Raw genomic sequence first — 24,468 nt, 5'->3', positions numbered from 1 at the left:
TCTATCTTGGATCATTGGGCCTGACTCTATCCTGGATCATTGGGCCTGACTCTATCCTGGATCATTGGGCCTGACTCTATCCTGGATCATTGGGCCTGACTCTATCCTGATGCTGGATCATTGGGCCTGACTCTAACCTGATGCTGGATCATTGGGCCTAACTCTATCCTGGATCATTGGGCCTGATTCTATCCTGGATCGTTGGGCCTGACTCTTTCCTGGATCATTGGGCCTGACTCTATCCTGATGCTGGATCATTGGGCCTGACTCTATCCTGGATCATTGGGCCTGACTCTATCCTGATGCTGGATCATTGGGCCTGACTCTATCCTGGATCATTGGGCCTGACTCTATCCTGGTTCTGGATCATTGGGCCTGACTCTATCCTGGATCACTGGGCCTGACTCTATCCTGGATCGTTGGGACTGACTCTATCCTGGTGCTGGCTCACTGGGCCTGACTCTGTCCTGGATCACTGGGCCTGACTCTATCCTGGCTCATTGGGCCTGACTCTATCCTAGATCATTGGGCCTGACTCTATCCTGGATCATTGCGCCTGACTCTATCCTGGATCATTGGTCCTGACTCTATCCTGGATCATTGGGCCTATCTCTATCCTGGATCACTGGGCCTGACTCTATCCTGGTGCTGGCTCATTGGGCCTGACTCTATCCTAGATCATTGGGCCTGACTTTATCCTGGATCATTGGGCCTGACTCTATCCTGAATCACTGGGCCTGACTCTATCCTGGTGCTGGCTCATTGGGCCTGACTCTATCCTGGATCACTGGGCCTGACTCTATCCTGGATCACTGGGCCTGACTCTATCCTGATGCTGGATCATTGGGCCTGACTCTATCCTGATGCTGGATCACTGGGCCTGACCCTATCCTGATGCTGGATCATTGGGCCTGACTCTATCCTGATGCTGGATCATTGGGCCTGACTCTATCCTGGATATCTGGGCCTAACTCTATCCTGGATCATTGGGCCTGACTCTATCCTGGATCATTGGGCCTGACTCTAACCTGATGCTGGATCATTGGGCCTAACTCTATCCTGGGTCATTGGGCCTGACTCTATCTTGGATCATTGGGCCTGACTCTATCCTGGATCATTGGGCCTGACTCTATCCTGATGCTGGATCATTTGGCCTGACTCCATCCTGGATCATTGGGCCTGACTCTATCCTGGATCATTGGGCCTGACTCTATCCTGATGCTGGATCATTGGGCCTGACTCTATCTTGGATCATTGGGCCTGACTCTATCCTGATGCTGGATCATTGGGCCTGACTCTATCCTGGATCATTGGGCCTGACTCTATCCTGGATCATTGGGCCTGACTCTAACCTGATGCTGGATCATTGGGTCTGACTCTATCCTGGATCATTGGGCCTGACTCTATCCTGATGCTGGATCATTGGGCCTGACTCTAACCTGATGCTGGATCATTGGGCCTAACTCTATCCTGGATCATTGGGCCTGACTCTATCCTGGATCATTGGGCCTGACTCTATCCTGGATCATTGGGCCTGACTCTATCCTGATGCTGGATCATTGGGCCTGACTATCCTGGATCACTGGGCCTGACTCTATCCTGGATCATTGGGACTGACTCTATCTTGGTGCTGGCTCACTGGGCCTGACTCTATCCTGGATCACTGGGCCTGACTCTATCCTGATGCTGGATCATGGGGCCTGACCCTATCCTGGTGCTGGCTCATTGGGCCTCACTCTATCCTGATGCTGGATCACTGGGCCTGACTCTATCCTGGATCACTGGGCCTAACTCTATCCTGGCTCATTGGGCCTGACTCTATCCTGGATATCTGGGCCTAACTCTATCCTGGATCATTGGGCCTGACTCTAACCTGATGCTGGATCATTGGGCCTAACTCTATCCTGGGTCATTGGGCCTGACTCTATCTTGGATCATTGGGCCTGACTCTATCCTGGATCATTGGGCCTGACTCTATCCTGATGCTGGATCATTGGGCCTGACTCTATCCTGGATCATTGGGCCTGACTCTATCCTGGATCATTGGGCCTGACTCTATCCTGATGCTGGATCATTGGGCCTGACTCTATCTTGGATCATTGGGCCTGACTCTATCCTGATGCTGGATCATTGGGCCTGACTCTATCCTGGATCATTGGGCCTGACTCTATCCTGGATCATTGGGCCTGACTCTAACCTGATGCTGGATCATTGGGTCTGACTCTATCCTGGATCATTGGGCCTGACTCTATCCTGATGCAGGATCATTGGGCCTGACTCTAACCTGATGCTGGATCATTGGGCCTAACTCTATCCTGGATCATTGGGCCTGACTCTATCCTGGATCATTGGGCCTGACTCTATCCTGGATCATTGGGCCTGACTCTATCCTGATGCTGGATCATTGGGCCTGACTATCCTGGATCACTGGGCCTGACTCTATCCTGGATCATTGGGCCTGACTCTATCTTGGTGCTGGCTCACTGGGCCTGACTCTATCCTGGATCACTGGGCCTGACTCTATCCTGATGCTGGATCATGGGGCCTGACCCTATCCTGGTGCTGGCTCATTGGGCCTCACTCTATCCTGATGCTGGATCACTGGGCCTGACTCTATCCTGGATCACTGGGCCTAACTCTATCCTGGCTCATTGGGCCTGACTCTATCCTAGATCATTGGGCCTGACTCTATCCTAGATCATTGGGCCTGACTCTATCCTGGATCATTGGTCCTGACTCTATCCTGGATCATTGGGCCTATCTCTATCCTGGATCACTGGGCCTGACTCTAACCTTATGCTGGATCATTGGGCCTAACTCTATCCTGGATCATTGGGCCTGACTCTATCTTGGATCATTGGGCCTGACTCTATCCTGGATCATTGGGCCTGACTCTATCCTGATGCTGGATCATTGGGCCTGACTCTATCCTGGATCATTGGGCCTGACTCTATCCTGGATCATTGGGCCTGACTCTATCCTGATGCTGGATCATTGGGCCTGACTCTATCCTGATGCTGGATCATTGGGCCTGACTCTATCTTGGATCATTGGGCCTGACTCTATCCTGATGCTGAATCATTGGGCCTGACTCTATCCTGGATCATTGGGCCTGACTCTATCCTGGATCATTGGGCCTGACTCTATCCTGGATCATTGGGCCTGACTCTATCATGGATCATTGGGCCTGACTCTATCCTGATGCTGGATCATTGGGCCTGACTCTATCCTGGATCATTGGGCCTGACTGTATCCTGGTGCTGGCTCACTGGGCCTGACTCTATCCTGGATCACTGGGCCTGACTCTATCCTGGCTCATTGGGCCTGACTCTATCCTAGATCATTGGGCTTGACTCTATCCTGGATCATTGGGCCTGATTCTATCCTGGATCATTGGTCCTGACTCTATCCTGGATCATAGGGCCTATCTCTATCCTGGATCACTGGGCCTGACTCTATCCTGGTGCTGGCTCATTGGGCCTGACTCTATCCTGAATCACTGGGCCTGACTCTATCCTGGTGCTGGCTCATTGGGCCTGACTCTATCCTGGATCACTGGGCCTGACTCTATCCTGGATCACTGGGCCTGACTCTATCCTGATGCTGGATCATTGGGCCTGACTCTATCCTGATGCTGGATCACTGGGCCTGACCCTATCCTGATGCTGGATCACTGGGCCTGACTCTATCCTGGATCATTGGTCCTGACTCTATCCTGGATCATTGGTCCTGACTCTATCCTGGATCATTGGGCCTGACTCTATCCTGGATCATTGGGCCTATCTCTATCCTGGATCACTGGGCCTGACTCTATCCTGGTGCTGGATGATTGGGCTCTATCCTGTTCCCACCATTCTCTATGCTCCCACCTGCCCCCCTCCTGCCACACATCCCTCCCACCTCCCCCCATCCAGCCCCAGAGCCAATATTGTGCATATTTGGGCACATTTTACTGAGGTGGGTCTTGTGAGTCTGCAAGTTTTCTAACTCGAGCGTCCTGCCTCGGTATCCTGATCGGATCCCAATTAATGTTATCCTTGTCACAATAAATTCACTGATCATGGCTATAATGGGTCGTTGTGCCTTTTGTGTTTTAGTGGTTGTCCTGATAGTTATAAAAATAATCTACCAATAGATGACATGACTGAGTTACTCTATAAACCTCTCTGATGTTTAGAGATTGAGCAAACCACATCTTGTTTGCTTGTATAATACGTGAATCAAACCGTGGCTTTAAGGCTGACACATAAATGTTAAAAAACGTTGCAGTAAACTAGGTTTCATGTCATTAATGTATGAAGAGTAAATAAGATTTCACCTCAAACACATCAGTGCTCTCACTCTGTTTAGACAGAGACACATCCAGGGGCTTTGGGGCTAATACTTCTGACACAAGTTTATCTTATTTCAGTCTTCAACTGCACAAGCTTTGCTGTTTCTAACATTATAAATCAATGTCTTTGTTGAGGAATAGGAAGTGTTAAAATGTGTTTTATCTTTGATTTCAACAGGATGGTGGCCTCATTTTCAGCAACCAATTGTTAAAGTCTAAAACTTCAGCCAATCAGTGGCAGGGCATCAGAGGTGAGTTTGTGATTTTTCATCATCAATATCATAGCAGAACAAGAGGAAATAATTGTATCAGAACATTTTAGTTCCCATTACTTTATCACTTCCTCTATTTTCCCTCACCGTCTCTTCTTTCTCCCTCAGACACTTCTTCCTGCTCACCACTGTTCTCTGACTCTGTCTGCTACTTGTACAACCTTTCCCGCCAGACACACAATGGAACATGCTTCCTCAGTGACTTTGGAGTACCTGGGTCACATGCTAGAATTGAGCTGAACATATTTCCAGTTTGGCTGCTGGCCTGAGCTGCACTGACCATGTTGACCGATCCGTATAACTGACCTGGCAGGGTCGAGCGATCAGCTGTTCTTCTCATTTCCCTCATGACTTGTGCTGGGAAATGCAAGGCGATTGGATAAGGACAGGATAATGAACATAACTCTTTGTTTCTCCTGGTAGGGGAGGCAGTGGTGTAGCGGTATTGTCACTGAACTACTAATCCAGAGACCCAGGGTAATGCTCTCAGGATCCAGGTTCGAATCTGGAGTTAGAAGACTAATGATGACCTGGAAACCATTGTCAATGGTCCTAAAACCCATCTGGTTCACTAATGTCCTTGAGGGAAGGAAATCTATCGTCAGTACCTGGTCTGGCCTACATGTGACGCCAGACCCACAGCAATGTGGTCAACTCTTAACTGCGCTGAGCGCCCAGCCAACGATGCCCGCATTCCCATGAACAAATTAAAAAAAAAAAAATCAAAGTCAAAATTGATAGATTCGCAAGAGACCATGGCGGCGTTGTGGTATCGTTAATGGATTTGTATTCTGGGGACATGGGTTTAAATCCCACCATGGCATTCAATTAATAAATCTGGAATTATAAAACTAGCTTCAGCAACAATATAAAAACCCCATCTCATTCACTAATGCCCTTTAGGAAGGAAATCTGCCATCATCACCTGCTTCACATGTGACTCCAAACCCATAGCAATGTGGTTGAATCTTAACTGTCCCCTGAAATGGCCGAGCAAACCATTCAATTCTGGGGCAACAAATGCCGTCCGTACTGGAGATGGCTACATCCTATGATAGGATTTGAAAAAAAACTTTGCCTTGTTGCTGTGGTAGGTGGTGCTTTCCTGAGTGTAGCTGGGCAGAGTAAAGGGAGCTTTGGACTGGATCTGGATCTGCTACACCCCATCCCATGAGGTGTCTGAGCTTATTCCAGCTTTCAGTGCCAGATCAATGAGAATTAATTTCACTCTTCCTCAAGAGAACCAAGAGGAATAGGTGAAGAAAAGGAAAGGGTCCTTTTTCTGACCTCATTTTCCGATACTTTCGCCTGAATAACACACTGGAAACTGAACTGCAGGTTTCAGGAACCTCATAAGTTTGACGTAACCATACATTATACCTGGTTTAAGCGATGACATAGTGATTATTTTAACAATTCGCATTGCAAAACACTTGCGTAACAAAATTCTCGTTCATGTTACAAAACCTGCTTTTTCAGATATTCATTCACACTTTGATAGTGAAACTGATTTGAAACATGAAATTCGCACCTCTGTTATGAAACCTGTCTTGAACGCTATGAAATTTACATTTGCAGAATGGTTAAGCAACGTTGAACAGATTTTTCCCTCTGTTGAGCTATTTATTCACAGTTTCGCAGGATAGAGTTGCGACTGCATGGGGAGTGATTGACTCCTCAAGGTTCCAAATACCACAGGACAATTTCAGCAGCGGGATCGCTATCCATTTGCTCCCACCTGCATTTCTAAACCCACTTTTGGAAAAGATATTTTTGTTCGAGAGAACGCAATGCTTTTGCCACTTCTCCAGGGCAGGTTTAGCACAGTGGGCTAAATAGCTGGATTTTAAAGCAGACCCAGGCAGGCCAGCAGCGCGGGTTCAATACCCGTACCGGCCTCCCCGAACAGGCGCCGGAATGTGGTGACTAGGGGCTTTTCACAGTGACTTCATTTGAAGCCGACTTGTGACAATAAGCGATTTTCATTTCATTTCTTTAATCCAGAGTTAACGTCATACACACCCCGAGATGGAATTAATATGATAGAATTCTTTACGCAGGATAATGGAGCAACTTGAAGTTTAGGCTCCAACATAACCATGGAAACAGGTTATTCGAGGAACAGCTTGGGTATCAGGGAGAGGGGGTGAAGGGCAGTTCTGTGGTGGTGGAAGCTTTCTTCTTTGAGTAGCAAAATCATAAACCCACTCTTCATGAAAAGATTAATTCGGGTGCATATAATTGACTAAATCTTTCCTGGTGTTAATTAAAAAGAGACCATTGGATTCCTGGAGGAAAAATGTTTTGTTTTTAATGATGGCCAAGTGATAAACTAAATTTTCACTGGGCCCGACTATTATTTTCACCACCATGCAGGATATAAACTTTCTGATTCTAAAGGGGTGGAATTCAATTAATCCACCTGAAGCCGATGATAATCTAAATATGCGTCAAAAATGTTTTGAGATTATTTAAGTGCAATGTTGTGGATACAGATTTCAAAATACCAAAGGACAATCAAGTGTTGAGGATTAATTTATCTGAATTAACATAGTCTCTAAACTGCAAAGAATGCTGTTGGTATTACACCGATTCAGATTCAGCCTCTGTGAGAATGTGCAGACAGCTTGGTTTCACACTGAATAATCTGGAAGTTGAATATTTTGAGATTGTGCTCAGTTTGCCTGTGTGTGCGTGTGGGGGTGTGTGGGGGTGTGGGGGTGGGGGGTGGGGGGTCAGATAAGTGTCATCAGCAGAGAATCGGGCGAGTGCCGTTTGCTCTGGAGCTGCTGACAGCCATCTGCGTTTTTGAGAACAACCTCAGCAGGAACAGACACGTGTCACCTGCAGCTGCAACTAACTTGTTATTTCTAACAACTTGATGGGTTATCTAACTGCAAACAGTTGCTGTTCCCCTCGGGGAGTCAAAAACAACCGAGGGAACATCCTGCAATATTTGATTTAAAGAAAAATCTTGCATTCCTATGATGCCCTTCACGATTTGAGCACATCCTGAGCAGCGATACACTTTGTGAAGCGCAGCCACTGCAGTCAGGACATCTAATTTGTGCACAGAAAGATCCATTCAATGGCAGTATGATAATGACCAGATAATCTACTCTTCTTCAGTCATGGCGATTGAGGGATAATTCTTGGCCAAGTTGGGAGAACTCTCCTACTCTTTTCAAAGGGTTTTATGCTCCAAAAGAAAGTGCCATGTTAAATAGGAAAGTTCGGTTGATCCAGCCAATTCTACCATGATCCCCTATCTGCCCCATCACCACGCCCAAGTCTACCCTTGTTCTGTTCTGATCATGTTCAAATTACTTTGTGGAGGCAAAGAATCATTTTCAACTACAGATACATTAAAATGTTAAAACGTGTGAAAAATAAGAAGGACTTTTCATACTTTGCAGTTTTTTTCTTTATTTCTTGGGCAATTGTTCAGGAATGGGTTTAATTGTTCCTGACCGGGGGAATAAGGTCCATTCAGAGGCTGAGATGGCTGTTTGTGTTGTACGCCGACGCATATTGGAAAAGCAAACACATTTTGTTCTAGTTGTCAGGATGAGGGATGAGTCCCAGGTCTCAGCCCACAAACAATACCAAAACATTTGGAAGATTTGCATGGCTCCCAGAAGCATCCTCTGAATGCTTCATCTGCTCTGGTATTCAAACAGGTTCTTTACCGAATAGAAAAGGGCTGAATATACTTTGTACAACAATTTGAAGCAGCAATAAGATTGGAAACACAAGTCACAAACATGGGAACCTGCTTACTGATGGGTTTGCAGCATTCACAATGGTAGAAACAAACTGTGTAATCAGTTTTTAATCAGTAAACAAATGGAAAGAATGGATCAGCAGAACAGGACAGAGGACTTTTACTGTGTTTCATTTGATTTGATTTATTATTGTCACATATATTAGTATACAGTGAAAAATATTGTGCTGGATTCTCCCAAAATGGGGCTATGTCTCCACGCCGGCGTAAAAACGCTCGTGTTTCACTCCCGAGTTTCCAATAAAAAAGAACAGTCGATTCACTGACCTGCAGGGAGCTAGCAGGGACACAGAGAGATTCACGCAGCTTTTGCTGTGGATACAGGCCCCCGCACTTCCTGTCTGGAGTCCGCGCATGTGCACGGCGGTGGCCTCCAGCGGCCGCACTGAGCGCATGGCGGACTCGGACCACGGAGGCAGCTTCGAAATGTAAGCCCCCCCCCGATCGGCTGCACGTCCGAGGATCCGTCCGGCCCAATCTCTCCCCCGGCCGCCCATAAGGCCCCCCCACTGTGCCCGATCCCCCGCCCCCCCACCAGGGCGGCCGCAATTTCGGCACGGGGCTGCGGAGAAACCAGCCCATTGTTTCTTGCACGCTATGCAGACAACACATACCGTAATAGGGAAGGAAGGAGAATGCACCGGCTGAGGTTATTCATGAAGGCCCTGGCTTCATGAGAATGTGTGAGCTTTCAAGGAGAATGTGACAGCTTTCACACAAATGCAGAACATGGTGCATGGCACCAACATGGTCAACGTACACTCTTCCTCTCCTGCCTGCAGTGTAATACAGCATTGTTGTGATAACTTTCATAACTTTCATGTGGCACAGTGCTACTAGTTGTGTGCCGTATGGATTTTCAACCGTACAGAGAGATAAAATGTTCTGTCTATGTTTTGCACAATACCTGTTTGATTGAATCGTAATTCACCTTCTAGTTTTTGTCATGTTTGCTACACTCACAATGCTGTTGCTGAATGAAAGTCGGGGCACACTTAACTTAGCTAAAAGAAGAATTTGAAAGTTCTCTGACAGTTTTGTAATTACCAACTCACAGCAAAGTTTTGTATGAAGAAGGCCCTTCAACACATTTGATCACAGCCATTCAGAAATCTATCCATGCTGTTTTCTCCAATTACCCGCCTGGACAACACACTCCAGCTGTTCACCACTTCTTGTATCAGGAAATATTTGCTGGTATTTTCTATATCTATAAACCTGGTTCACCTGACTCTGCTGCTGAGATGGATCATTTTGGGTTTGCTTTATCTCAATAATGCATCATTTTATGGATTTCCTTACTTTGTAAATAATGAACTGTAGCTTCTTCCTGGATGGATCGCAGAGTAGAGATGAATGTGATTGGATACTTGGCTGTGTTGAACAGCACAGAGCAATCGGTGGCACAGTCCTGAATTACTCTTTACTGCTCCAACCTGCACTATTACTGCTCATTGAGTAGTTATTTAGGTAAATGAACATTCTTTCAGAAACTTTCCAATTGGTGCTCCAGGAATTGTTTTTAGTAAATGTAAATATCACCACAGTCCCAGGTGACCATAGGCTGCTTTCCCCTTTGAGGGGGAGAGAGCTGACTGGTGGCGATTTAACCTGGGGGTCACTGCACCACAGGCGAGGGGCAAGGTTGAGAAGGCGGACCTTCATGAAGAACCTCAGCCGGTGCACACTAACACACCCAAGCTAATAATAATAATCGCTTATTGTCACAAGTAGGCTTCAATGAAGTTACTGTGAAAAGCCCATAGTCGCCACATTCCGGCGTCTGTTCGGGGAGGCTGGAACGGGAATTGAACCCACGCTACTGGTCTTGTTTTGCATTACAAGCCAGCTGTTTAGCCCACTGTCCTGGAATAAACATGTTTGATATTCCTTTAGGAAGGTTTCAAATAAAAGGGTAAAACACCACACCCCTACACGATGAGAAAGTAATTTCACCTCCGAAATTAAACATTACAGGCAGCAGTTCTGAACTTTGAAATGCAAAACATGGTTTTGGGCAATTCCATTCACTTTCGAGATACACCTATGATAGGGACATTTGAGTGATGCTCTAGCGTTTGACGTTTGTTTTGGGAGGCAAATGATAATTGAGGGTGGTGCTAGTTTAGCTGGTCGAGGTTCCATTTTGCCTTTTAATTTAAACCTGCATATTTTGCATCAACACATCCTCCCAATGTGGTTATGGAAACGTGGAGCGTTACATTTCTCCTTTCAACTCAAGACCAGGTGGCATCAAGTTACAGCTAATTATCTCATGTGGCATGTGTTTGTGCATGCAGCAAGGCAGCTGGAGACAAGTGAACATTTGGATGAGCCTGTTTACACAAGCCTGGTTAAAACCCACTTTTATCAGCGTTGAATTTAATCTGACATGGCGATTTCGCTTCTTCTTACTCTGCATTAACATCAAAGCTAATTCTTAACACATTAATAGTTCAGAGTCTAAATTAATGGTTGGAAATTCAAACACTGGTTTTAAATAGGGATAAGAGCCAGGTGGTACATTTTTTTATGGCGTATTTATTATTTAAAAGGAAACTATTATGTTGAATTATTAGATAATCCTAAATAGCATAAAAGTAATTACTTGACTTGACCTTTGTTAGAAGGAAAAGCTTGCATTGGTGTAGTAACATCAAAGAGCACTTTACTCTGAATTACTGCTGAAGTGTTCTCACTGTTGTAATGCAGATAGCTTAAGAGTCAATATTCACACAATGTTTCATACAGCAATGGGGTATTGGCCACAAAACTTGTTTTAATGCTGTTCATTGAGAGATCGATCCTGACCAGGGCACAGGCAGTAACTATTTGTTTTCTTCAGGATAGGGCCATGGGATTGTTTTTTTTTGTAAATATTTTATTGAAAATTTTTGGTCAACCAACACAGTACATTGTGTATCCTTTACACAATATTATAACAACACCAATAACAATGACCTATTTTATAAACAAAAAATGAATGAATCAATAATAAATAGCAAAAATGAAAACTAACCCTAATTGGCAACTGTCTTATTACAAGTAACACTCTCCAAAAATATAATTTAACAGTCCAATATATAATTATCTGTAGCAACGACCTATACATATTATACAGTATATATTAACAACCCTGAGAGTCCTTCTGGTTCCTCCTCCCCCCCCCCCCCTCCCGATCCTGGGCTGCTGCTGCTGCCTTCTTTTTTCCATTCCATCTATCTTTCTGCGAGGTATTCGACGAACGGTTGCCACCGCCTGGTGAACCCTTGAGCCGACCCCCTTAGAACGAACTTAATCCGCTCTAGCTTTATAAACCCTGCCATGTCATTTATCCAGGTCTCCACCCCCGGGGGCTTGGCTTCTTTCCACATTAGCAATATCCTGCGCCGGGCTACTAGGGACGCAAAGGCCAAAACATCGGCCTCTCTCGCCTCCTGCACTCCCGGCTCTTGTGCAACCCCAAATATAGCCAACCCCCAGCTTGGTTCGACCCGGACCCCTACTACTTTTGAAAGCACCTTTGTCACCCCCATCCAAAACCCCTGTAGTGTCGGGCATGACCAAAACATATGGGTATGATTCGCTGGGCTTCTTGAACACCTCGCACACCTATCCTCCACCCCAAAAAATTTACTGAGCCGTGCTCCAGTCATATGCGCCCTGTGTAATACCTTAAACTGAATCAGGCTTAGCCTGGCACACGAGGACGACGAGTTTACCCTGCTCAGGGCATCTGCCCTCAGCCCCTCCTCGATCTCCTCCCCCAGCTCTTCTTCCCATTTCCCTTTTAGTTCATCTACCATAGTCTCCCCTTCGTCCCTCATTTCCCTATATATATCTGACACCTTACCATCCCCCACCCATGTCTTTGAGATCACTCTGTCCTGCACCTCTTGTGTCGGGAGCTGCGGGAATTCCCTCACCTGTTGCCTCGCAAAAGCCCTCAGTTGCATATACCTGAATGCATTCCCTTGGGGCAACCCATATTTCTCGGTCAGCGCTCCCAGACTCGCGAACTTCCCATCCACAAACAGATCTTTCAGTTGCGTTATTCCTGCTCTTTGCCACATTCCATATCCCCCATCCATTCCCCCCGGGGCAAACCTATGGTTGTTTCTTATCGGGGACCCCCCCAAGGCTCCAGTCTTTCCCCTATGCCGTCTCCACTGTCCCCAAATCTTCAGTGTAGCCACCACCACCGGGCTTGTGGTGTAGTTCCTCGGTGAGAACGGCAATGGGGCTGTCACCATAGCCTGTAGGCTAGTCCCCCTACAGGACGCCCTCTCTAATCTCTTCCACGCCGCTCCCTCCTCCTCTCCCATCCACTTACTCACCATTGAAATATTAGCGGCCCAATAATACTCACTTAGGCTCGGTAGTGCCAGCCCCCCCCTATCCCTGCTACGCTGTAAGAATCCCTTCCTCACTCTCGGGGTCTTCCCGGCCCACACAAAACCCATGATGCTCTTTTCAATCCTTTTTTTAAAATCCTTCGTGATCACCACCGGGAGGCACTGAAACACAAAGAGGAATCTCGGGAGGACCACCATCTTAACCGCCTGCACCCTCCCTGCCAGTGACAGGGATACCATATCCCATCTCTTGAAATCCTCCTCCATTTGTTCCACCAACCGCGTTAAATTTAATCTATGCAATGTGCCCCAATTCTTGGCTATCTGGATCCCCAGGTAACGAAAGTCCCTTGTTACCTTCCTCAACGGTAGGTCCTCTATTTCCCTACTCTGCTCCCCTGGATGCACCACAAACAACTCACTTTTCCCCATGTTCAATTTATACCCTGAAAAATCCCCAAACTCCCCAAGTATCCGCATTATTTCTGGCATCCCCTCCGCCGGGTCCGCCACGTATAGTAGCAAATCGTCCGCATACAAAGATACCCGGTGTTCTTCTCCTCCTCTAAGTACTCCCCTCCACTTCTTGGAACCCCTCAACGCTATCGCCAGGGGCTCAATCGCCAGTGCAAACAATAATGGGGGCAGAGGGCATCCCTGCCTTGTCCCTCTATGGAGCCGAAAATATGCAGATCCCCGTCCATTCGTGACCACGCTTGCCATTGGGGCCCTATACAACAGCTGCACCCATCTAACATACCCCTCTCCAAAACCAAATCTCCTCAACACCTCCCACAAATAATCCCACTCCACTCTATCAAATGCTTTCTCGGCATCCATCGCCACTACTATCTCCGTTTCCCCCTCTGGTGGGGCCATCATCATTACCCCTAACAGCCTCCGTATATTCGTGTTCAGCTGTCTCCCCTTCACAAACCCAGTTTGGTCCTCGTGGACCACCCCCGGGACACATTCCTCTATTCTCATTGCCATTAACTTGGCCAGGATCTTGGCATCTACATTTAGGAGGGAAATAGGTCTATAGGACCCGCATTGTAGCGGGTCCTTTTCCTTCTTTAAGAGAAGTGATATCGTTGCTTCAGACATAGTCGGGGGCAGTTGTCCCCTTTCCTTTGCCTCATTAAAGGTCCTCATCAGTACCGGGGCGAGCAAGTCCACATATTTTCTATAGAATTCGACTGGGAATCCATCCGGTCCCGGGGCCTTTCCCTCCTGCATGCTCCTAATTCCTTTCACCACTTCTTCTACCTCGATCTGTGCTCCCAGTCCCACCCTTTCCTGCTCTTCCACCTTGGGAAATTCCAGCCGATCCAAGAAGCCCATCATTCTCTCCCTCCCATCCGGGGGTTGAGCTTCATATAATTTTTTATAAAATGTCTTGAACACTCCATTCACTCTCTCCGCTCCCCGCTCCATCTCTCCTTCCTCATCCCTCACTCCCCCTATTTCCCTCGCTGCTCCCCTTTTCCTCAATTGGTGTGCCAGCAACCTGCTCGCCTTCTACCCATATTCGTACTGTACACCCTGTGCCTTCCTCCATTGTGCCTCTGCAGTGCCCGTAGTCAGCAAGTCAAATTCTACATGTAGCCTTTGCCTTTCCCTGTACAGTCCCTCCTCCGGTGCTTCCGCATATTGTCTGTCCACCCTCAAAAGTTCTTGCAGTAACCGCTCCCGTTCCTTACTCTCCTGCTTCCCTTTATGTGCCCTTATTGATATCAGCTCCCCTCTAACCACCGCCTTCAACGCCTCCCAGACCACTCCCACCTGGACCTCCCCATTATCATTGAGTTCCAAGTACTTTTCAATGCACCCCCTCACCCTTAGACACACCCCCTCATCTGCCATTAGTCCCATGTCCATTCTCCAGGGTGGGCGCCCTCCTGTTTCCTCCCCTATCGCCAAGTCTACCCAGTGTGGAGCGTGATACTCCGTTCCCCTCACCTTCGGGATCAACGCCCTTCCCAGCACAAAAAAGTCTATTCGCGAGTAGACTTTATGGACATAGGAGAAAAACAAGAACTCCTTACTCCTAGGTCTGCTAAATCTCCACGGGTCTACACCTCCCATCTGCTCCATAAAATCTTTAAGTACCTTGGCTGCTGCCGGCCTCCTTCCAGTCCTGGACTTCGACCTATCCAGCCCTGGTTCCAACACCGTATTAAAATCTCCCTCCATTATCAGCTTTCCCATCTCTAGGTCCGGAATGCGTCCTAGCATCCGCCTCATAAAATTGGCATCATCCCAGTTCGGGGCATATACGTTTACCAAAACCACCGTCTCCCCCTGTAGTTTGCCACTCACCATCACGTATCTGCCCCCGTTATCCGCCACTATAGTCTTTGCCTCGAACATTACCCGCTTCCCCACTAATATAGCCACCCCCCTGTTTTTCGCATCTAGCCCCGAATGGAACACCTGCCCCCCCCCTCCTTTGCGTAGCCTAACCTGGTCTATCAGTTTCAGGTGCCTTTCCTGTAACATAACCACATCTGCCTTAAGTTTCTTAAGGTGTGCGAGTACCCGTGCCCTCTTTATCGGCCCTTTCAGCCCTCTCACGTTCCACGTGATCAGCCGGGTTGGGGGGCTTCCTACCCCCCCCCTTGTCGATTAGCCATCCCCTTTTTCCAGCTCCTCACCCGGTTCCCACGCAGCTGTATCTCCCCCAGGCGGTGCCCCCCCGCCCATCCCCTCCCATACCAGCTCCCCCCTCTCCCCAGCAGCAGCAACCCAGTAATTCCCCCCTCCCACCCCCCCCGCTAGATCCCCCGCTAGCGTAATTACTCCCCCCATGTTGCTCCCAGAAGTCAGCAAACTCTGGCCGACCTCGGCTTCCCCCCGTGACCTCGGCTCGCACCGTGCGACGCCCCCTCCTTCCTGCTTCTCTATTCCCGCCATGATTATCATAGCGCGGGAACCAAGCCCGCGCTTCTCCCTTGGCCCCGCCCCCAATGGCCAATGCCCCATCTCCTCCACCTCCCCTCCTCCCCCCATCACCACCTGTGGGAGAGAGAAAAGTTACCACATCGCAGGATTAGTACATAAAACTCCTCTTTCCCCCCTTTTCAACCCCCCTCTTTGCCCCCCACATTCGCCCCACCACTCTGTTCAAACGTTCTTTTTAATAACCCGCTCATTCCAGTTTTTCTTCCACAATAAAAGTCCACGCTTCATCCGCCGTCTCAAAGTAGTGGTGCCTCCCTCGATATGTGACCCACAGTCTTGCCGGTTGCAGCATTCCAAATTTTATCTTCTTTTTATGAAGCACCGCCTTGGCCCGATTAAAGCTCGCCCTCCTTCTCGCCACCTCCGCACTCCAGTCTTGATAAACGCGGATCACCGCGTTCTCCCATTTACTGCTCCGAGTTTTCTTTGCCCATCTAAGGACCATTTCTCTATCCTTAAAACGGAGGAATCTCACCACTATGGCTCTGGGAATTTCTCCTGCACTCGGTCCTCACGCCATCACTCGGTATGCTCCCTCCACCTCCAACGGACCCGCCGGGGCCTCCGCTCCAATTAACGAGTGCAGCATCGTGCTCACATATGCCCCGACGTCCGCTCCCTCCACACCTTTAGGAAGACCAAGAATCCTCAGGTTGTTCCTCCTTACGTTGTTCTCCAGTGCCTCCAACCTTTCCACACATCGTTTCTGATGTGCCTCATGCGTCTCCGTCTTCACCACCAGGCCCTGTATGTCGTCCTCATTCTCGGCTGCCTTTGCCTTCACGACCCGAAGCTCCCGCTCCTGGGTCTTTTGTTCCTCCTTTAGCCCTTCGATCGCCTGTAGTATTGGGGCCAACAGCTCTTTCTTCATTTCCTTTTTGAGCTCTTCCACACAGCATTTCAAGAACTCTTGTTGTTCAGGGCCCCATGTTAAACTGCCACCTTCCGACGCCATCTTGGTTTTTGCTTGCCTTCCTTGCCGCTGTTCTAAAGGATCCACTGCAATCCGGCCACTTTCTCCTCCTTTTTCCATCCGTATCCAGGGGGGATTCCCTTCTGGTTTACCGCACAGTGTTTTTAGCCGTCAAAATTGCCGTTGGGGCTCCTATCAAGAGCCCAAAAGTCCGTTTCACCGGGAGCTGCCGAAACGTGCGACTCAGCTGGTCATCGCCGCACCCGGAAGTCCAGGGCCATGGGATTGCTTACTTGGGTTAAGGTCTTTTTGTGAGGGCCACGAAGAATCCAGCATGAGTTTTAAGGATACAAAGAAATAACATTTATTTACAATAACATATAGATACAACAGCAGCAGCAACTTCGCTTGCTGCTCACTCCTTCCTGCTGGTTCCAAACTGGCAAGCTTTATTTATACAGGGAGTCTGCTAATGATTTCTCCGCCCCCCTCATTGGGGAAGCTCATACTCCCACAGGATTGTGGGATTGTCATTAGTCCCCAGCCAATGGTAAGCAGGCAGGTTATAACGTCCCTCACCCCCCAAAGTCCAAGGAATCCACCGAAGACCCTGGCGAAGGAGGGCGTCGGACTCGTTTTGCCGCAGGCCGGACACTGTTTGCACGAGGCGCTGGATCGGGCGGCGTGTAATGAGATGGAGACCAGCGCTTCCGTGATGAACAGCATACGGTTGGACATCCACAGCCCGTGGGCCCGAGGATTCCCCCTCTGATGCGTCCTGTGTCTCCATCTCAGAGTCAAAAGTCTGCTCCCTCCGTCATCTCGGCATCTCAATCTCCACGCGGTTCTGTAACGACCTACGCAGGCTTTGAGTGAGGCACCAGAGGAAGTTTGTGAGGACTACTTTCCATTGTGTCTGGTCTCTGTGGCTGTAGAAATGAGCTCTGGGGCGGGGAATCTTTGGAAGGGATAGTCTTCTGGACCGAACGTGGTCTACATGTTTGCACTGGAGGCGACCCTGGGCTTGCACCTGGTAAGAGATAGGGCCCGTTTGGTGAAAGATTACACCAGGGACCCACTGGGCACCACCAGCAAAATTCCGAATGAACACTGGGTCACCGGGCACAAACTGCCGAATCGGCCAATGCCGAGAAAAACCATGTCCCTGCCGTTCTTGTGTGCGGCGTACTTTTGCGCCAATGTCCGGAAAAACCATGCTAAGGCGGGTGCGAAGTCTCCGGCCCATCAGGAGTTCTGCGGGAGCTACCCCAGTCACCGCATGGGGGGTGGTCCTATACGAAAACAAAAAGCGAGCCAGTCTCGTGTCCATTGACCCGGAAGACTGCTTCTTTAGGCCTCGTCTGCACTGCGCGCTCCGCCAACCCATTTGAAGTCGGGTGGTAAGGGGCAGTGCTGATATGGCGTATGCCGTTCATCTTCATGAACCTCGCAAACTCCTCACTTGTGAATGGAGTGCGGTTATCCGTGACCAGCACCTCGGGGAGGCCATGCATACTGAAATACAAACGCATCTTCTCAATTGTTGCACAGGACGTTGTGCCTACCATCTTATGCAACTCTAGCCATTTAGACTGGGCATCGATTAATAGAAGGTACATGGATCCTTGAAAAGGGCCGGCGAAATCTGCATGCAAGCATGCCCAAGGCCGCCCTGGCCATTCCCAGTGATGTAGGGGCATGGCCGGCGGAAGCTTCTGATGCTCCTGGCAAATGGAGCAGTTTTGGGCCACCTTCTCAATGTCGGTGTCGAGGCCTGGCCACCAGACATAACTCCGGGCCAACATTTTCATCTTGGTCACGCCCGGATGCCCATTGTGCAAGTCTGATAGTATCAGCTCCTGTCCTATTTCCGGGACAATCACACGTGTCCCCCACAAGAGGACGCCGTCTTCCACGCTGAATTCTGACAGCTTGGAGGAAAATGCCCGCAACTCACCTGGGAGCTGTCTATGTTGCCCACCATACAGGACTATGTGCCGAACCTTTGACAGGACTGGCTCCGTCTGGGTCCACTCACGGATCTGTGATGCCGTGACAGGCAAGGTGCCCATAAAATATAGGGTTGCAACCACCTCACTGGTCGTGGGGGTCGACATGGGGTCGGTCGATAAAGGCAATCGGCTCAGTGCGTCGGCATTCGCTATCTGCGTTCCTGGTTTGTGCTCCAGAGATTACTCGTATGCAGCGAGCAACAAAGCCCAGCGCTGGATCCGTGCAGAAGCAATGGGCGGTATTGGCTTATACTCTCTGAAAAGTCCCAGCAGAGGCTTATGATCAGTCACGATAGTGAAATGGCGGCCGTACACGTACTGGTGGAAGCGTTTCACCGCAAAGACCACCGCCAGGCCCTCTTTCTCGATCTGCGCGTATTTTTTCTCCGCTGCAGTCAATGTGCGGGAGGCGAAAGCTATCGGTCGCTCAGCCTCGTTCTCCATCTTGTGGGACAGGACGGCCCCAATACCATACGGGGATACATCACATGTGACGAGCAAAGGCTTTCCAGGATCATAGTGGGTTAGTAACCCAGACGACGACAATTGTTGCTTTACCCGCCGGAAAGCGGTTTCTTGCGGCTGACCCCAAACCCAGGTGTGATTTTTCTTTAGCAGCAGGTGTAACGGGGCCAGCGTAGATGCCAGATTGGGGAGGAACTTCCCGTAATAGTTTACGAGGCCGAGAAAAGAACAAAGATGCGAAGTGTCAGTCGGGGCGGGGGCCTGTTGAATCGCGTGCACCTTCTCTGCGACGGGGTGCAAACCTTCGCGGTCCACCCGATAACCCAGGTAGACTACTTCCTTTGCCTGAAAGACGCACTTTGTGCGACGTAAATGGACTCCAGCCTCCGAAAAGCGTCTAAGGTCAGCCTCCAGATTTTCCAAGTGTTCCTGCTCCGACGTCCCTGTGATCAAAATGTCATCTAAGTTGACAGCGACACGTGGTAAATCTCTCAAAATGCCCTCCATAACGCGTTGAAAAATAGCGCAGGCAGAGTATACTCCAAAGGGCAAACGTGTATATTCATACAGGCCCCGGTGTGTATTAATCGTTACATATGGCCCGGAGGCAGGGTCCAGCTCCAACTGTAGGTAGGCGTGACTCATATCTAATTTTGTGAACGAGAGTCCGCCTGCAAGCTTCGCGTAGAGATCCTCTATGTGAGGCATTGGATATCGGTCGAGTCGGGAAGCTGTATTCACTGCAAGTTTATAGTCGCCGCACAAGTGAACTGTGGCATCTGGCTTCATTACAGGTACAATTGGTGCTGCCCAGTCAGCGAAACAGACGGGCCTGATAATACCCAAAGTCTCCAAATGAGTGAGCTTCCTTTCTACCTTCTCGAGCAAGGCGTAAGGCACAGGGCGCGCCTGGAAATAGCGCGGCGTGGCTCCTGGTTCGACTTGGATACGGGCTACGGCCCCTTTTATTTTCCCCAAACTGGACTGTAATACATCTGGGTATCGTCCTAGCACCTCAGTCAACCCTTCAGAAACTGTTTGGAGGATGTGCTGCCACTGCAACCGCAAATGGCGCAACCAGTCCCGACCCAACAGACTGGGCCCATGGCCGCGCACCACGATAAGTGGGAACGCCCCTTCTGGCGTCCTCAACAACAGGGGTCATCGTAGTTCCTACAATGTCCAATGGTTCCCCCGTGTAGGTGGCCAACCTGGCTTGTGTGTCGGTTAATGTAAGGGTCTGTATACCCTACTTGATGCGGTCGAATGTCCTCTGGGCGATCACGGAGACCGCTGCGCCAGTGTCCAACTCCATCTCAAGCGGGTGACCATTGACCCGTCTTGTCACCTTAATGGGGGCCACACGGAGAGCTGCCACACAATGCAGCTGCAGGCAGTTGTCCTCCGTCTCCACGTCCTCAGGAGTAGTCGCCGCAGGTTCATCCACATGGAAGGTACGTCCCCTGACTGGCCCCAATTTCGGTCGGAACGACGGTGCCTCTGGCGCCCCCAGGACCGGCGTCCGCGACGGGGTCGGCACCTACAAGTCTGACACGGACATGTCTCCTCATCCATTGGTTCTGGAGAAGGCTCCCTTCGGGGAGGAATGTCCGATGGCCACTGGCGTCAATCCGGACGTCGCCTCGCCCAAGGTACCGCAGGAGTGCGGGGGGACGTTTTCGGACGGAAGGGGTTGTGCCCCAAGGCATGCACCTCCATTCCCTGTAGCTCCTGCACGCCTCGCTCTTCGCTCTCTCGGGACAATACTATTTGAATGGCCTGTTGAAAAGTCAATGTTGGCTCAGCTAACAACTTTCTCTGAGTGGCCGCAAACCAAACGGTCGCGTAACATTTCTGACAAGGTCTCACCATAGTCACAGTATTCCGCAATCCTGCATAGCCTGGATAGAAAATCGGCAAGGGGGGTCCTCTCAGCGGTATTAAACCGGTAACGTTGGACTATCGTGGACAGGGTTTGGTTAAAATGTTGCCCCACTAAGGTCACAAGTTCATCAAACGTTTTGGTGTCCGGCGCAGCTGGGTACGTAAGGCTCCTAATCACCCCAAACGTATGTGGGCCGCAGGCGGTGAGCAATATGACCACCTGGCGCTCGTTTTCGGTGATATTGTTTGCCCGGAAATAGTAACGCATCCGTTGTGTGTACTGGTTCCAGCTTTCCAGCGCAGCACCAAAAACATCCAAACGTCCGTACAGAGGCATGGTGTAATAGAAAACAACTTCCAACCTGTATCCAACAAAAATCCAGGGAGGTGGCTTCAGCAGTGTAGACAGCTATTCACTTTAACCCTCGTCGCGAGTTTTGTGAGGGCCACGAAGAATCCAGCACGAGTTTTTTTATTTTTTCTTATTTTTTAAATATGTTTTATTGAAATTTTTTTCCCAAACAACAATTTTTCCCCTCTTACAAAGCAAATGCAACAATAACAATACAGAAATTTTTAACAATACACAAGTAACAAAACCCCTTTATCTTTGACCTAAACTAAAACCACCCCCCCTCCCCCCCCCCCCCCCCCCCCTCCCCCTGGGTTGCTGCTGCTGGTCATCTGTCTTCCCTCTAACGTTCCCCTAGGTAGTCGAGAAATGGCTGCCACCACCTGGTGAACCCTTGAGCCGATCCTCTCAGGGCAAACTTTATCTGCTCCAGTTTAATGAACCCCGCCATATCATTTACCCAGGCCTCCAGTCCGGGGGGTTTCGCCTCCTTCCACATGAGTAGGATCCTGCGCCGGGCTACTAGGGACGCAAAGGCCACAACGTCGGCCTCTTTCGCCTCCTGCACTCCCGGCTCTTCCGCAACTCCAAATAGAGTTAACCCCCAGCCTGGTTTGACCTGGGCCTTCACCACCCGCGAAATCACTCCCGTCACTCCCTTCCAATACCCTTCCAGTGCTGGGCACGCCCAAAACATATGTGCGTGGTTTGCCGGGCTCCCGCCACACCTCCCACATTTGTCCTCCACTCCAAAGAACCTGCTCAATCTTGCTCACGTTATGTGTGCTCTATGTAGCGCCTTAAATTGAATCAGGCTAAGCCTGGCGCATGAGGAAGACGAATTTACCCTGCTTAGGGCATCAGCCCACATACCCTCCTCTATCTCCTCCCCTAGTTCTTCTTCCCACTTTCCTTTTAGTTCGCCCACCGACTCCTCCCCCTCTTCCCTCATCTCTCGGTAAATCTCTGACACATTGCCCTCTCCGACCCACACCCCTGAAAGCACCCTGTCCTGTATCCCCTGTGTCGGGAGCAACGGAAATTCCCTCACCTGTTGTCTAGTAAACGCCCTCACCTGCATATATCTCAAGACATTTCCCCGGGGCAACTTATACTTTTCCTCCAATGCTCCCAAGCTCGCAAAAGCCCCATCTATAAATAAATCTCCCACCCTCCTAATTCCCAACTGGTACCAGCTCTGAAATCCTCCATCCATTCTTCCTGGGGCGAACCTATGGTTGTTCCTGATTAGGGACCCCACCAGCGCTCCCCGCACCCCTTTCTGTCGCCTCCACTGTCCCCAGATATTCAATGTTGCCGCCACCACCGGGTTCGTGGTGAACCTTTTAGGTGAGATCGGTAGCGGCGCCGTCACCAGCGCCTCTAAACTCGTCCCTTTACAGGACTTTCTCTCCAGTCTTTTCCACGCCGCTCCCTCACCCTCCATCATCCATTTACGTATCATTGCCACATTTGCGGCCCAATAGTAATCGCCCAAGTTCGGTAGTGCCAATCCTCCTCTGTCCCTACTACGCTGAAGGAACCCCCTCCTTACTCTCGGAACTTTCCCTGCCCACACGAAGCTCGTGATGCTCCTGTCTATTTTATTAAAAAAGGTCTTGGTGATTAGTATAGGGAGACATTGAAATACAAATAAGAACCTCGGGAGGACCATCATCTTAATTGCTTGCACCCTGCCCGCCAGCGATAGAGGCTGCATGTCCCACCTCTTGAAGTCCTCCTCCATTTGTTCTACCAACCGTGTCAGATTAAGTCTGTGCAAGGTTCCCCAGCTCCTAGCGATCTGAATCCCCAGGTATCGGAAGTTTCTTTCCACTTTCCTTAGAGGCAAGCCTTCTATCTCTCTACTCTGGTCCCCTGGATGTATCACAAATAATTCACTCTTCCCCATGTTTAGCCTATACCCCGAGAAATCCCCGAACCCCCTCAAAATTCGCATAACCTCTATCATCTCCCCCGCTGGGTCCGACACGTATAACAATAGGTCATCCGCGTATAACGAGACTCGGTGTTCTTCTCCCCCTCTAATCACCCCTCTCCATTTCCTGGAGTCTCTCAACGCCATGGCCAGAGGTTCAATTGCCAACGCGAACAACAATGGAGACAGCGGGCATCCCTGTCTTGTTCCCCCCCAGCACGAGTTTTAAGGATACAAAGAAATAACATTTATTTACAATAACGTATGTATACAACAGCAGCAGCAACGTCGCCTGCTACTCACTCCTTCCTGGCTGGTCCAAACCGGTCAGCTTTATTTATACAGGGAGTCTGCTAATGATTTCTCCATCCCCCTCATTGGGGAAGCTCATACTCCCACAGGACTGTGGGATTGTCATTAGTCCCCAGCCAATGGTAAGCAGGCAGGTTATAACATGTCTGATCTGCAAGACAGCACCACCCACAATGCAATGCTCCCCGCTTGGATTATATGCTCAACTTTCAAAAGTGGGACTTGAACCTGTAACCTCCCAAATCGGAGGCAAGAGAGCTACCCAGTGACATTTTTCATTTTTGTGCTTGAAAACATCTATTTGCAGGCGGTTGGTGAGTGGATATTTTGTATGTGATTCTCCTCTTCTGTCACATTGTGAATGCTCACTTCACGTCACCTTGGCAAAACATTCTGATATGAAATCAGACAATTGGGCCGAATCGTCCTCTGGACCTGGGAAACCTTCACCAATGTGTGACTTCACACACCATCTTTGTCTTTGAGCACTGGGGTTGAGCTGGCAGTGCAGTTCGCAAACTGCAAACCATGAAGGAGGAGTGTGGCAACAGAGGCGAGCCAGTTAGAAGGGCCACCTCAGTTCTCCAACACCGTAGCCAGTTCTCCAAACTGTTTACACGCCCTCTATAACTCATCTCTCACCTTCTGCACCTCCAACACCCACGCCTCCATGCCAGTCCATACACCATCAGATCGTAATTGCCACCCCATGACACCTTTATATTCCCTCCATTAATCCTTAGCCACTCACCCAGTATGCCCACTATCACTGCAAAGTATTTTACATTACTTGGCAGATTAAGTGAACCAGATCACCAATTCACAGAAAAAGCAATTGCATTTTGCTAAATGAATACAATTGTGTAATGTTTATATTCCTTTT

The 24,468-nt window shown here is 49.3% G+C and overlaps 1 protein-coding gene across 2 annotated transcripts in view; it reads left to right on the top strand.

The window, feature by feature from the left end:
• LOC140387805 (semaphorin-3D-like) overlaps nt 1-24,468 on the top strand; it is a 482,389-nt gene that overhangs the window by 62,977 nt on the left and 394,944 nt on the right. Inside the window, exon 2 of one of the 2 annotated variants that reach the window (XM_072470940.1) lies at nt 4,512-4,584. The exons of the other annotated variant lie outside the window; for it this stretch is intronic. The gene's annotated coding sequence lies outside the window, so the exon portion shown is untranslated. The remainder of the gene's footprint in view (nt 1-4,511; nt 4,585-24,468) is intronic. 2 annotated transcript variants of the gene reach the window in all.

This window comes from Scyliorhinus torazame, chromosome 13 (assembly GCF_047496885.1).
Source record: "Scyliorhinus torazame isolate Kashiwa2021f chromosome 13, sScyTor2.1, whole genome shotgun sequence".
In the NCBI taxonomy this organism is placed as follows: Eukaryota; Metazoa; Chordata; class Chondrichthyes; order Carcharhiniformes; family Scyliorhinidae; genus Scyliorhinus; species Scyliorhinus torazame.
The sequence above is the reverse complement of the archived record's forward strand: the minus strand, read 5'-3'. Positions and strand labels throughout refer to the sequence as shown.